The sequence below is a fragment of the Nasonia vitripennis genome, chromosome 4, assembly GCF_009193385.2.
Source record: "Nasonia vitripennis strain AsymCx chromosome 4, Nvit_psr_1.1, whole genome shotgun sequence".
Lineage (NCBI taxonomy): Eukaryota > Metazoa > Arthropoda > Insecta > Hymenoptera > Pteromalidae > Nasonia > Nasonia vitripennis.
The window spans coordinates 16,635,736-16,648,374 of NC_045760.1; the positions used below are offsets into that span (position 1 = coordinate 16,635,736).

General features: G+C 45.7%; 1 protein-coding gene across 8 annotated transcripts in view; it reads left to right on the forward strand.

The window, feature by feature from the left end:
- Positions 1–84: 84 nt before the first annotated feature.
- LOC100116596 (1-phosphatidylinositol 4,5-bisphosphate phosphodiesterase epsilon-1) overlaps positions 85–12,639 on the forward strand; it is a 120,350-nt gene continuing 107,795 nt past the window's right edge. For 4 of the 8 annotated variants that reach the window (XM_032599051.1, XM_032599050.1, XM_032599052.1 and 1 more), the window contains exon 1: positions 132–668. The gene's annotated coding sequence lies outside the window, so the exon portion shown is untranslated. Of the gene's footprint in view, positions 669–12,639 lie in introns of all 8 variants that reach the window. The other 4 variants (XM_032599048.1, XM_031929727.2, XM_032599049.1 and 1 more) reach the window with 2 other exon arrangements.

The window sequence follows — 12,639 nt, forward strand, 5'->3', positions numbered from 1 at the left end:
CCAACACAACGGTGGGGCGCGAGGAGCGTCGCGCGCGGGAGCGAGTGTTATAGAGGGAGCAGAGCTAGCGCGGCCGCGGTGGTAGGGAGAGTGCGAGCGAGGGAGAGGGCGTCGGTATATTTGCGCAAGGTCTGCCAGTAGGGCGGCAGTATTGTGGCGGCAAGCGTCGCGTCCGCATCGCTGTCGTCTCGTAACCTTGAGCGCGCCTGTTCGCGTCTGTACGCTGCGCTCTCTGGCGAGCGCATACAGCCGCGTACGCGCGCTGAAAACCGGCTCTATAATACGACTAACCGTTACACGCACACATACACACACACCGATGAGCGAGAGCAGATTCGGATCTAGAGCTTGAACTATAGGCATCTACGTACGAGTACGACATATTATAAGAGGACCGGGAGTGCGCTGCTGCCGTCGCCGCCGACGTCGTCGCAATATTAATAGAAGAGGCGGCCGAGCCGCGGCGGTGTGGAGAGGAGGAAAGAGACCAAGTGGAGGGCAGTAGCTGTACGCTAGATCTCAGCTGTCTCTCGCGACGCGACGGGACGAAACGTACAATAAGCTGTCCCTTGCTGTACATGCACAGCGATTTTGTGAGCGGTGCTCTGTGCGGAGGGAAGAGGATAATATAGTTACGAGAGCCAAGAGAGAAGAAGAGTTGGGGAAAAGTGAGTAGAGCAGGTGTTAAGTTGATGTGTCTATCCCTGCAACCTGCCCCGAACATCATAATCCCCCCGCCCCTGTACCGTCTCATCGGACGTCTATGTATTGTTTCGCTCGATGTTCGCTTGTCTCCCGCGTCACTGCAATCAGCTTTTCCTATGTGCGTCAGTGTACACACCTAGCGGATATGGACCTCTGGGGAGGACTTGGATCGCCTGTCGAAATAAGCGCGCCCGCCGAAATGAGAAGTCTGATAAGTGCGGGCCGGGCAAACTTTGGGATTTTCACCCTTTGTGATTTTCGCGCTCGGCCTACTCCCTTGTGCTTTCTCCCGGCACCTTTTTTCGCGCTCTGTTCTGTGCCATCTATCGGAAAGAGACGGGGCGCTTTTCTTTAACGATCCGTCTCCGTTGTAAAATCTTCGCCGTAGCTATGATGGCACGATGAAAACACACGAGCCTTGGCTTCACGCACTCACAACGCAGCTATAACGGAAGTGCAGCGCTATGACTCACCCGCCAGTTCTTCGAAACATTCGATTTTGAATCGTTAGTCAGATTTATTTATAGGATCGCGATCTGCAAATTCACTAAACGGGCGTATACAGCTAATTCGCACTGACTGACAGGACACGCGTCACTTGAACAATACATCCCGGAGTGTATACAACCTGTTTATCGTAAACTCCAAAAATTACCGAGCTATAAACTTTGCGCGCGCGAGAAACATTAAACACCGTTATATCGCTCACGCGATTTTTGGCACAGTCGCCCGATCTAATTCCAATGCTTTGTCGTAAATTTCTTCGTTGTAGTGCAGCGCGCTTCTACTTACGTCCGGCGTTTATTTGCAAATCTTCACCAGTCAATTTTCCTTCGACAATTGTTATTTATCTCTCCGCTCCCGACTCGGAGTCATTATACTCCATGTATATACTTGAGCGAATCAAGGCGAAAACTTTAGACTATAATCCGCTTCTACGTAAAACTAAACTTTGTCGCGCGCAAGCATTATCTCGGATAGAAAAAGAGGGGGGAATTTCCATCTCCGTTGCGTTCGCCCGCGATTATTAAAACAAGAATTATATTATAAGACGTCTCCGAAAGTGTCTTTCCAGGTAGCAATTGCGGATTCAATTTTCGCTCGGTAAATTTTATCAAGTTCCTCTCTTTTCCAGCTGGCGAGTCTCGACAGCTTGCGAGCTATCAGTCTGAATCGGAACCAGCCGTATCCATCCCAGCTGTAACTACTTAACGCTCCGCCCAGTCGCGCGCACCACTGTACTCAAACGGAGAGAGAGAGAGAGAGAGAGAGAGAGAGAGAGAGAGAGAGCGAGCGCGCGCGGAAAATTTTCTTTTTCCGTACAATGCTCGGGCTGGTGAAACGAAACATGCGCGCTATTTGTTGAGTCTATTACGTACGCGCGGCGGACGTAGAGCGAAAATCTCCCGCGGAAACAAAATAATTCTTCCCCGGTATTTGCCCCTCCCGCTGTGTCTATACAAGCAAATAAAGAGTAGGTCTTCCTGTGTGTGCTTTATATCCTTTCGCGCGGTGGCTCTGGCCTAAACTCGAAAGAAGCGAAGGTCGCCGGGCTAATAAGCGCAGCCTATTTTCCGCACTCGCCGCGCACGAGCCCCTGACCTTTCGCTCCTCGTCGACGCTTTTCCGTCGTTTATTTTTCTGACAGTTCGGCGACGGATAGCTAGCCGGCGTATCACAGAGCTACTTGCGCCACGACGAGCGAAAGAGAATACATCCATACGCGGGGCAGCTTCCTTATCGATTAGTGTTCTTCTTTGGCCAAAGCTACTCTCTGCAACTGAGGTGCTGCCCGCGAAGAACGAACGGCTACACGACGATGACGTCCGGCCCGGCAACGACTGTATCGAAATAGACGCGGACTGAGCGAGTGTACGCGTGGCTGCAAGCTCTCTTATATGTTATATCGTTTTGTTTCTAAACGCGTGACACGCGTTGATTGAATTATTTTTGAAACGTCAAACGCCGGGCGTGCCCAGGATGTATGGTTTTCTCGACCGCTTGTACAGCTAATTGCGAAATCGAGCTATTTTCACCTTTTTACAGACCGATTGATGAGCGCGTGCGCGTTGGTATATGTTATACTACCGATGTTTGCTTAGCGGAAAATCAGTGTCTTTGTCCGAATTGACGAAGAAAATTTCACTAGGCATAAGTACACCTCGTCGCTTATATCGATCCGATCTCGCTCCGAATAGCCCAACCTATATACACGCGCGCCCTCACGCATACATTCATGGCACATACAACTCTCCAACTGCTATGTGTGTGTTTGTCGTGTCTCTCGCAAATCAAGGAACGCCGGAGCCACTGATGCGTTGCGTTGATGTTGGCCTTGCAGCCTAGCATCATCTGCTTCTCCTCGCTCGTCTCGTTATCATTCCAGGCGACGCGTCGCACGATTCTAAATTTGTATACGGGCGTGTCTGTCGCTGCTAAGGCGACCCATTGTCCGCGCGGAGCGCGCAAGCTTGCATCGTTTCCGCGAGCGCGCGTAACCGGGCTTTCAGTTTCGCCTCGTTAACTTTATCGCACCTCCCTCGTCTGGCCGACTTTTTTAATCCAGTTTTCGCGACGCAAGTTCATTTTTTTGCTCTATTCCTTATGCAGTGAAACTGCCAAGCAACCAGGATGAACGAGTTATGATCCGCTAGAGCGACTAGACACGGGGCCTTTGTTCTTTCTTATATGAAGGGTTTATGTTTCAGGAGGGGTTCATGCATATACCTATACGCGTATGTACGCACGGGACGGGAAAGGTTGGATGGATGGATCTTGCGCGTACGTTGTTTTCTTTAATCTTCCGACGATGTGATGCATGGCCCTTTTATAGGCCGGTACATACATGACGCTGCAAAGTATATACTCATGCACGCGATAAAAATATTTTTTGCTTCGTCTCCTGTCACTCCGCGCTTTTCCGTGGGGTTTGATGCCTCGAGCGATTTCTTCGGCTTTCAAAGCTTTGCTACAGCGGAGCAAGAAGCGATTTCGTGTTTCACAGTGCGCATATATAATATGAAGATTATGTCGTAGTTTTTAGTTTGTTTTGTCATCTACTTTATTTGTTTTGATTATGCCTCCAATAAAAAGTTTCGCAAACGTCTAATGGTTTTCATTTTTTTATTTGATTTCATCATTTTCCTGTTTTTTTTTATTCCTATAGCATGATACTGATTTTGTGATTCAAGACCCGCACATACGATTTCCAAGAAGCGTTTCAACTTCACGATTTAATTAACAGCATGGCGTTCTTGCTCGCTTTTAAATGGAAAATTAAAATTCTTTTGACAAATTTGAAATTTAATGAAGCGTGTAATGCGATGATTCACCTTCGCAGAGATTATTGCGGGGCACACGAGAGGCGCATAATATACAGCTTTAAAGCGCGCATCGAGCAAAAAAGTATTGCAACAAATTATTTATCGATATAAATATTCGATTCCGCCTATGCACTTTGTACACGTCGAACAATGTGTGCACAATTATATGATGGTATATGCGCAGTAGTATAAAAAAGAAAAAAAAAGTTCTATTCCAAAGCTAAACACATACCATCCCCTCGAGGACTTGAATAATGAGCAAACTATTCAAGACTCAAAATGTACTCGAAAAGGCCACGATATTCCCAGCAGAAATAATGTACCAGTGTGCAGTGTTAGAAAAATTAATAAATTCACAGTACAGTCGCCACCGATCGAGCACTGACACACTCGCACAAAGCTGGCACAGCTCTAGGTCAAGGTCAGGAAGCTCTCGACACATAGAGCCACCTATACTGCGCGCCGCGCCACAAAAAAAAACCGACTACGAAGGAGGCGCGGAGAAGACGAAGAGAAGAAGAGGGTCGCCGGCCTTGCCTCGCGATAAATTCCCGCGCTCGCTCACGAGCGGCCACATAGAGCGGCGCAGTACGGTAGATCCATTTGAGCGCCGATCAAACAATACTTAAGCGCTTAATACCCGCGTGTATAGGAACAAGCTTTTCATTGCGGCAGTGTCGGCGGCGACTCCTCTCGAACGGTATTTGTTTTCGCGGAGCGCCAACGCACTCTCGAGTGCCTCGGAATACCAACCTATGTATACACGTAGAGCCGCGTTTATCCTATTGCGGCCGTCTCGATGCGTCACCCCAGTCACTCGTGTACAGCTGCCGTGTGCCAATTTCGTTTTAATTTTTCGCTTTTATCAGTCTGAATGAAGCACACGCTTTCCCTTTATTCCTTATCGGGCGGCCACCTTAGAGTGCGAGAGTATTTATCTAATTTTTTGGGTTCCCTTTTTCTTCTTCTCTCCGACAATCCTTATCTCGCTTCATCTCGGGGTGGCTTTTTTCATTTCTGTTTATTTTTTTCCTTTATGTATACCTCACGCTTAGGGTCGGATGTATATTATACATTATGTAGTTTCGTGATTTGCTCTATGTTATGCTACATTTCGCATATGATAAATAATGCGATACCAAAAGTTTGGCGAGTGCAAGTCTTGTCAGTGCGGATTCCTTCTATATAATGCAAACTGCGGGATGCGAGATGAGACTAGCCCCCGGCGATGCTGAATTGCGTGTGCCTTAAACAAGACAACTTGTTGTCTCGTTAAAATTGAATTATCTCTGCGGAACTTGGCAGAAATATCTGAAATGTCGAGCTAAATTGTTTAAACTTTATTTTTCTCTTGAAATCCTTAATCTTCGCGAATCTCCGCATTCGCGTATATATATATAGCTGTTAGCTCGCCACTGTGCCGCACATCGATTTTCCAAGTTTGGCTCGTGCACCGTTGTATACCTACTCGCACCCGTCTACGTCCCGCGACTATTTTTTTTTCCTCCACGCCGACTGCACGCGCTCTCGAAAATAGGATAGTTCTGCTACAAGCTGTGCAAAAAAATCGGACGGCTTGCTACAGGCAAGCTTTTTTCGAGTTCGGAAAATCGAAAAAAAGTTGTGGGAGGAACTGTAAAGCAGAAAATAGTTGTCTGATCTGTGCGTGTGTACGTCGTTCCGAGGTGCGCATATTTTTTTCGTTTTTTATAAAAACTGGAATGTAGGTCGCGAGTAGAGACGGCCGACAGATTCGAGCCAACACTCTTGAATTTTCAGTATTCTTTATCACACCATAACTTGCGATTTCCTATATTTGAAAATGAAAATATTATTTTGTAATTAATCTCGAAGATTTCAAATTTTAGTCCCAAATGTCTACCAGTGGCTTCATGTGGAACGGTAGTAACTGTCAAGAATCAACAAAGCGCTTTCGTTATGTTTAGCGATAGTGTCGAGAATGCGTGCAATTGACTTACTAAGGCGTTCTTGAAGTTACGCAATTACCCCTAAAGCTTGCACGTGCCTTAAACTATGACGCGTAACTTGGGCCTTCTCTTGATAATGATCCAAAGGAAGCGAAAAGAAAACGATACAAAAGCTAATCACAAAAAAATACGGAAAAACAGTCTGCGAGAGATCGAAAGTTTTATCTATACAACAGCGTGCAGAAATCGCGCAGTTGTTGAATCCGGGAATATAATATATGTATATATATATATATATATATATATATATATATATATACACACGTGTGAGAGCTTTCGAACATCCAGGATAGCAACCGACATGCTAAATCTTCCTGCGCGATTTCCCCGGCTGCGCGAGCTAGCCTTAAATCTTTATTCGATGCACCTTTTTCGTCGCGGGATCGATAATCCGGCCGCAGCCTGACATTACTCACGAGCGCGGTGCATGCAGCGGGGAAAATTCCGCGGTGGCGACATAAGGCCGAAACGACGAAGCCGCTGTATACGGAGGCAGAAGAGGCTTCATGCTCCGCGGCGTAATTTCATCATTCAAGCGATATTACGAGGGTTCTCCGTCCCGTCATCCTTTGTTTCGCGTCTCGTCTTTCTCCACTCTTTCGCGTTACTTTTCGTCGTCGTCCTCCTCCTCGCGTTATTTCTGTCTTCTTCTCTTTTTTCAAAGACGAGGAGAATGAATCTTCGCTTTGGCGCCACGTTAACTCTTGTCGCGCGAATGGATTAATCGCGCGCTGCGCGCGTGAGTGATCAATTCTTTTAAAACAAACTGCCCCAATCGCGGAACAATTCAGGTTAATCAACGGCAGATGCAGTGCGCTCGAGCTTTTTCTATTGCTCTAATGGATTAGTTTTGCTTTTCGGCGCGCACGCGCGGCCGCGAACCGATAGGATAAATGAAATTAGCTCGCATAGCACGTGAACTTTTAACGCAGTTTATGATATTGCATTCCCTTGGGGGTTTGGAAATTGATTTTTTCCGGAGCTACGGCTGCTCTCTCTCTCTCTCTCTCTCTCTCTCTCTCTCAATACGACTTATAGCAGCAGCTGCTGCAGCAAAAGCAATTTCGATCCGGCGTGCAGTGGCTCGTTTGCCGTCGTGGCGCCGCTGGCGTATAACAGTGTACAGCGGCGCGCACGCTCGACTGGGCAAACGTTAAGCGAGGAATCCGTAAGATTTGCTTGCGCTGATTAAAAGTGCTTCCTCTGCATTAAATTCGATTCAAATATTTGCAAGGGAGAGCGGCGGAGACGACCGATGATACAAATTTCGATATCTCGCGGATGAAAGGACAACGGCTGTGTGATAATCCTCCATGTGATTTCGCATTTATACCGAGGAAAATCGACCCGACATTCAATCGAGCAAGCTACTTTCAATAAGCTCGCGTGATATAACGCTTATTGGATTAGGCGATCGGGCTTACTTCATCACTCCCTTTCTCAATACCAAACCCCATTGTTATATATTGTTTGAAATATTGTGCAAGCCCTATGCGAAAATCGTTGTGCAACAACATGAATCTGACAAAGTTGCGTTAATAGGGCACATCGGACGTATTGTATGAAACTGCTTCTGTCTCCCTCTTTTTCTGCAGTGCAATAATTTCGGTAGACTGCAAAGAAAGAAATCGCTCTCTGAACAATGAAGTAAAGCGATGGAAGTGAAATAAAATCGCACAGTAAAAATTTCGCACGCAAACATGTTTCAGTGAGAGCGGGAGCACGGTACAAAGTCGCTCTCGCATTCTCGAAACGGATAAAACGCGGTTCGAGCGCTCGCCAATTTTTCTGGCTTGCCACTCGCTCGCGACTTTTGAATATCCATAAAACACCGGCTATATGTGCTCAGCGGCGTCTCATAATAAATACAACGCAAGCTCTACTCTTGCGCTCAAACCCCACGCTCATATGGCCTTGATAAGAGTGGCGCATCTATCAGTCGACAATAAATCCAGCGTCTCTTGCAGCGCGACACTTTAGCAAAAAAAAAAGACAAAAGATCAAAAACGAACATGACGGACAAGGAGAAAAGTCCGGACGCGAGATAATGCAGGCTGCAGGGCAAAAGTTGGGAGGACGTGCATAAACAATGGGGGAGAGAGCGGCGACGCGATAAGCTCTCGCGGGAAGCGTGAATCGATCAAAGTTGACGACGTATAACGTGCGGCTGCCGTCGGTAAAGAGCTGGAACGCGTGGGATCGGCTATACTGCACTTTCGGCCACAGTGCAGAGGGATGTATCCACTGGAGATGGAATCAAAACGCGAGAACCGCTGTTATAGCAATTTGTTACGTCGACTCGGAGGCATGTGTAGCGGATATTTTTTCAACACCCCAACGACTAGCGCTGTTTTTTCTTCATATGGTTGAATTTCAAAGGTTCTTTTTTCTCTGCTCACGCACGCTGTTCGCCGATGTTGCATTTGGGCGGGCGTGTGACTGATGAATACTTCTGCCGACTGGGCGCGCGTGTGGAAAAACGCACGCCACTAGCGCAGCATGGATTTTTTTTGTTGGATGCAGCGCTTTTGTTTGTACACGTTAAGAGTTTTGTTTATTGATTCTCCGCGTGCACAGAAAGGCGTGGGCAGCATCCATATGGGTCAATTCAATTAGTCTATGCATAAAAACACTGCGCATATTCTGTGTTTGTTAAATGAATCTATCGCTTTTCGGTTTCCCTGCTCTTTGATGGCTGTATAATTGTGTTGTTCTATAACAAGGTCATATGGCGAAATTTAAAAATAATTGACACAGTTTCACAAAAACACCAAAGTATTTCCCAATTGTATGAATTTTTAATTCATCCCATAACGCAAGAACAAACGCGAAATCAGCGTGGTTATGAGAAAATGATAAGGCGCAAGAAGGCGCCTGCGCAATTACAATGTGCCTCTATGTAACGTTATACCGCGAGTAATGGGGGGGGGGGGGTATGCACCCTCGTCGACGCGATTTCTCGACAATCGCCCGTCGAATTGCTCCGAGAGCGTAATAATGGAAGGCAAGCCGGGCGACGTTAATACCAGAGCAACAGAGACAGACGTATATACATAAAGGCGGCTGCAGTCGAGATCAAACGATAGCAGCGTTCCTTTACACCTCGCGGTCGAGCCGAGTACTACTCGGAGGGTCGCTATATGCAGACATGCATATATTTGTAGATATGCATATATACATACGCGCGCGCGCTCTACTGCAATTACCCTCGGCAAAAAGTCTTTGCGGTATTCAGTCCTCCAGACGATGCGCTGATAGTACCTGTAGAGGCTTACAATGTTACAAACAACACTCCGGAAGTATAGCGATATAATTTTTAAATTACTACGAAGGAATCGCGATTAATTCTGAAGGACTGCTTCTATGGATAAGATAAAAAGTATAGAAGAGGTTTTGTTTCGACAGCTCTGAAATTTTTCGCCCCGCGGTGGAGAGCTTGTGGAAAGTACGCTCGGCTGATTTCGTTCTTACGGTTGTCAAAAAGTACAATCCCGACCATTTATCTTCGTGTCGGAGAGTGTGCTGTATATGGCGCACGAGTTCGCGAACTGTATACTATCAAAATAGAGTCAACTCTTGGGATTCAAAAAGTTGCCGCAAAAAGCTGCAAGTCACTGAGAGATTTTTCCGGGGATTTCACTTCGAAGCTAATGTTTGTTCGCACTTGATTGAGAAGCTGTTAAGAGTTCTAAAAATGCGTTTCCCACTATGTATTACGCAACGAATAGTCCGACACACACATAACACACACACTGCGTATTCTCAAAATTTTTCCCTCGTGAATTTTTCAAGCCTATATTAAAAGCTTAACCTCGTTTGAAAAAATCCAATTTCGCGCATACGTGCACGTCACGTCAATCTAATATAGGTACCCTCCAGTTCTCCCGTCGATGCACTCTGCAAATGTAAACATAAAAAAATGAAATAAAGCAAAAAAACAATGGTACAAATGTCGATAATAGTGCGAAAATTCCTTTTCAAAGATTCACGTGGCGCAAAGTGCTTACGCATATATATGGATATAGAATATAACCGATTTGATTCCGGGCATAATGCTAGCACTCTCTCGCACACGGTGAAATCATATTTAGCCTCGAGAGTGACGCGGGAAAATTTTAACATATGCCGTACGTGTGCGTTTACATACGTGTATACAGATGCTGTACAAAAGCTGGGCGAGTGCGTATATATAGATGGGTAACTGGATCTAATACACTTTAAACTGCAGGGTGCGCGAGATCGCGTGAAATATAGGTTAAGGTCTTGCGCTCTCACATCACGATGTAGGCGGTTAGGTGGCACAGATTGAGCTTTTTAGGGCATGTTTTTCAAAAGTTCTTATCGCGCTCAATGGCCTTTTACTAGTTTAAACGAATTCAATATTCTCGTTCGCCTATATTGATGAAGTCCATCAGATACACCTGTGCCCGAATCAATATATCGTTGTTAATTAATACAATGGGCCGATTTATTTGTGCGAATAACACAAACATGAGCACAACTGTTTTAGTTCTATACTGACGCATACATTTAATTAATTAACGCAAAAATCGTCATTCGTCATGTTAATTTATACGCATACATAATCGATGGGTAATCTTAAAAGATAAATCCCAAGGTACAAAACGTATAATAAGTTTGAAATCCATTTATCGCGTTTTTTTACAAATAGGCAAAGCTGCGTTATTACGAATAGTGTCACGGAATCACTTATTATTACTCTGCTTTGCAGTGGATTCGACTCAAATTGAAATCCTCAATTCATGCTGCAGCGCGTCGTCAGAAAAAAGCAGGAAAAACTATGGTAGCTTCTTCCGCGGACAGTAAGCAAACTAAGAAGATTGAAAAAAAAAATGGTGCGAGAATAAACAAAGCTCAACAAAGGATGAAATTAATGAAAAGCAACTACGTTCTTCTTCCTTCTTCGTGCTTTCGACTTGATATAAAATATTTATGAATTCAACACGCATACAGCGGCGGCCAGTTTCTTCGCGGCGGCTCTATGAGGGAATTGCTAGAGATATCGTCACGTACACGGAGAGATAGCGTAGATACGTGCGATAAAATCAGCTGAACGTGTAAACAGACCGCGCTAATGTTATAGCTATAAAAGCAATTGTTTTGCTAATATAAAAATGTACGTGAATCTCAATAGTTTCGATCCTCTACATCCATAAGTAATCAAAGTGCACATTTAAAACTCGTGCTGTCGCGAGACCGCCTCATGCATAATAAAAGAAAGAGAGGTAAAATACGGAGAGGTAGAGTACGCGCATACAATCGGTCGCTTGACTGTGCTTCAGTTCGCTCTTTTAGAGGATGGGGCGGGATTAACCAGGACGCCATGGAAACGGAATTGCGTAATTATATAGGCTGGAGACTAGCGCCCGTCCCAGATGTTGGTGCTCGGCTTCGTCAGTAGCATATGCGGCCCCTGCATGTAGGTTTCCGTGTTGAAGAGGGTGGAGTACCCATCTAGCAGTGGATACCTAAGCATGAGAAAACTTTTATAGCGTTCCGACGCGCTCGATATTATCAATACCATGACTTGCACGTGTAAGCAGCAAGTGTAGCGCACGAGCGGAAGTGTGCTGGAAAGCAGGTATGCTTGAACGGGGAAGATGCTTTGTATAAACGTATAGCGCACAGTTTGTTTTTGATGTGCGTGTACATTCGTAAATCCCTGCGTATACTTATTTGTCATGAAACAGTCATTTCATACACGAAAAAGCGTAAATGGAAATCGCGGAATAGGAAGCTTGGTATACAAAAACGAACGTCGATCCGGCATTCTGCGCATGTAATCGCTTCGCTTCACTGGAATGTGGAAATGTTTTGAACAAGTTTTTGAAAAAGAATGACTGGCAAAACGTTGGGAAACAGTGAGTGAAAAAAAATGAAGATTTGGCGAACAAGCTCCAATAAACGCGATGAGTCGAACTCGCCCGATAAACTTTTTTTTACAAGCAGTTAACGAGAGTCAAGCGAACGTATCAGCACATGAGAAGCGGCAGCTCCAATCACGAGATCCGCGAGAGTAAACATACAAATCGTCAAACCGCAAGCAAAAATAGAAGCTCATTCCCTCCCTTATCCGCCCACAGATCTGTTCTTTCTCACCGTACGACAAATGAGCTTAGCAGATCGGCGGACGAGTGGTGCCAAGCTTTTGGGAGCTGCTTGCGTAATACTATGGATTCTGTCTCTTTCTGTCTGACTCGCTTGCGAGTGAGCGAAGCGGCTTTGAAAGCGGCTGAAGAATTTATGTTCTTTGAGAAAAAAGGGCTCACGTTCCTCAGATTTCTCGAGGCGCAATCTCAGAAAAGCGAGAGAGAGGGAGAGAGAGAGAGAGAGAGAGAGAGAGAGAGAGAGAGAGAGAGAGAGAGAGAGAGAGAGCTGCAGCAGAATAGAAGTCCATTCTCGTTCATCGCGCATTCAGGCGAACTTCCTTTTCTGTCCCGTGCAATTTTACGAGCTTCAGCGGGTATATCCTGTTAGTGCTCGGCTCGATTTCACAGAAACATCTCGAGGCTTGGGTTTTGCGTACACGGAAAAGGCACAAACATCAATTTGCAAATGACGAATAATTGTCGAACTTGGTGTGTCTCTTGAAACGAAAAATC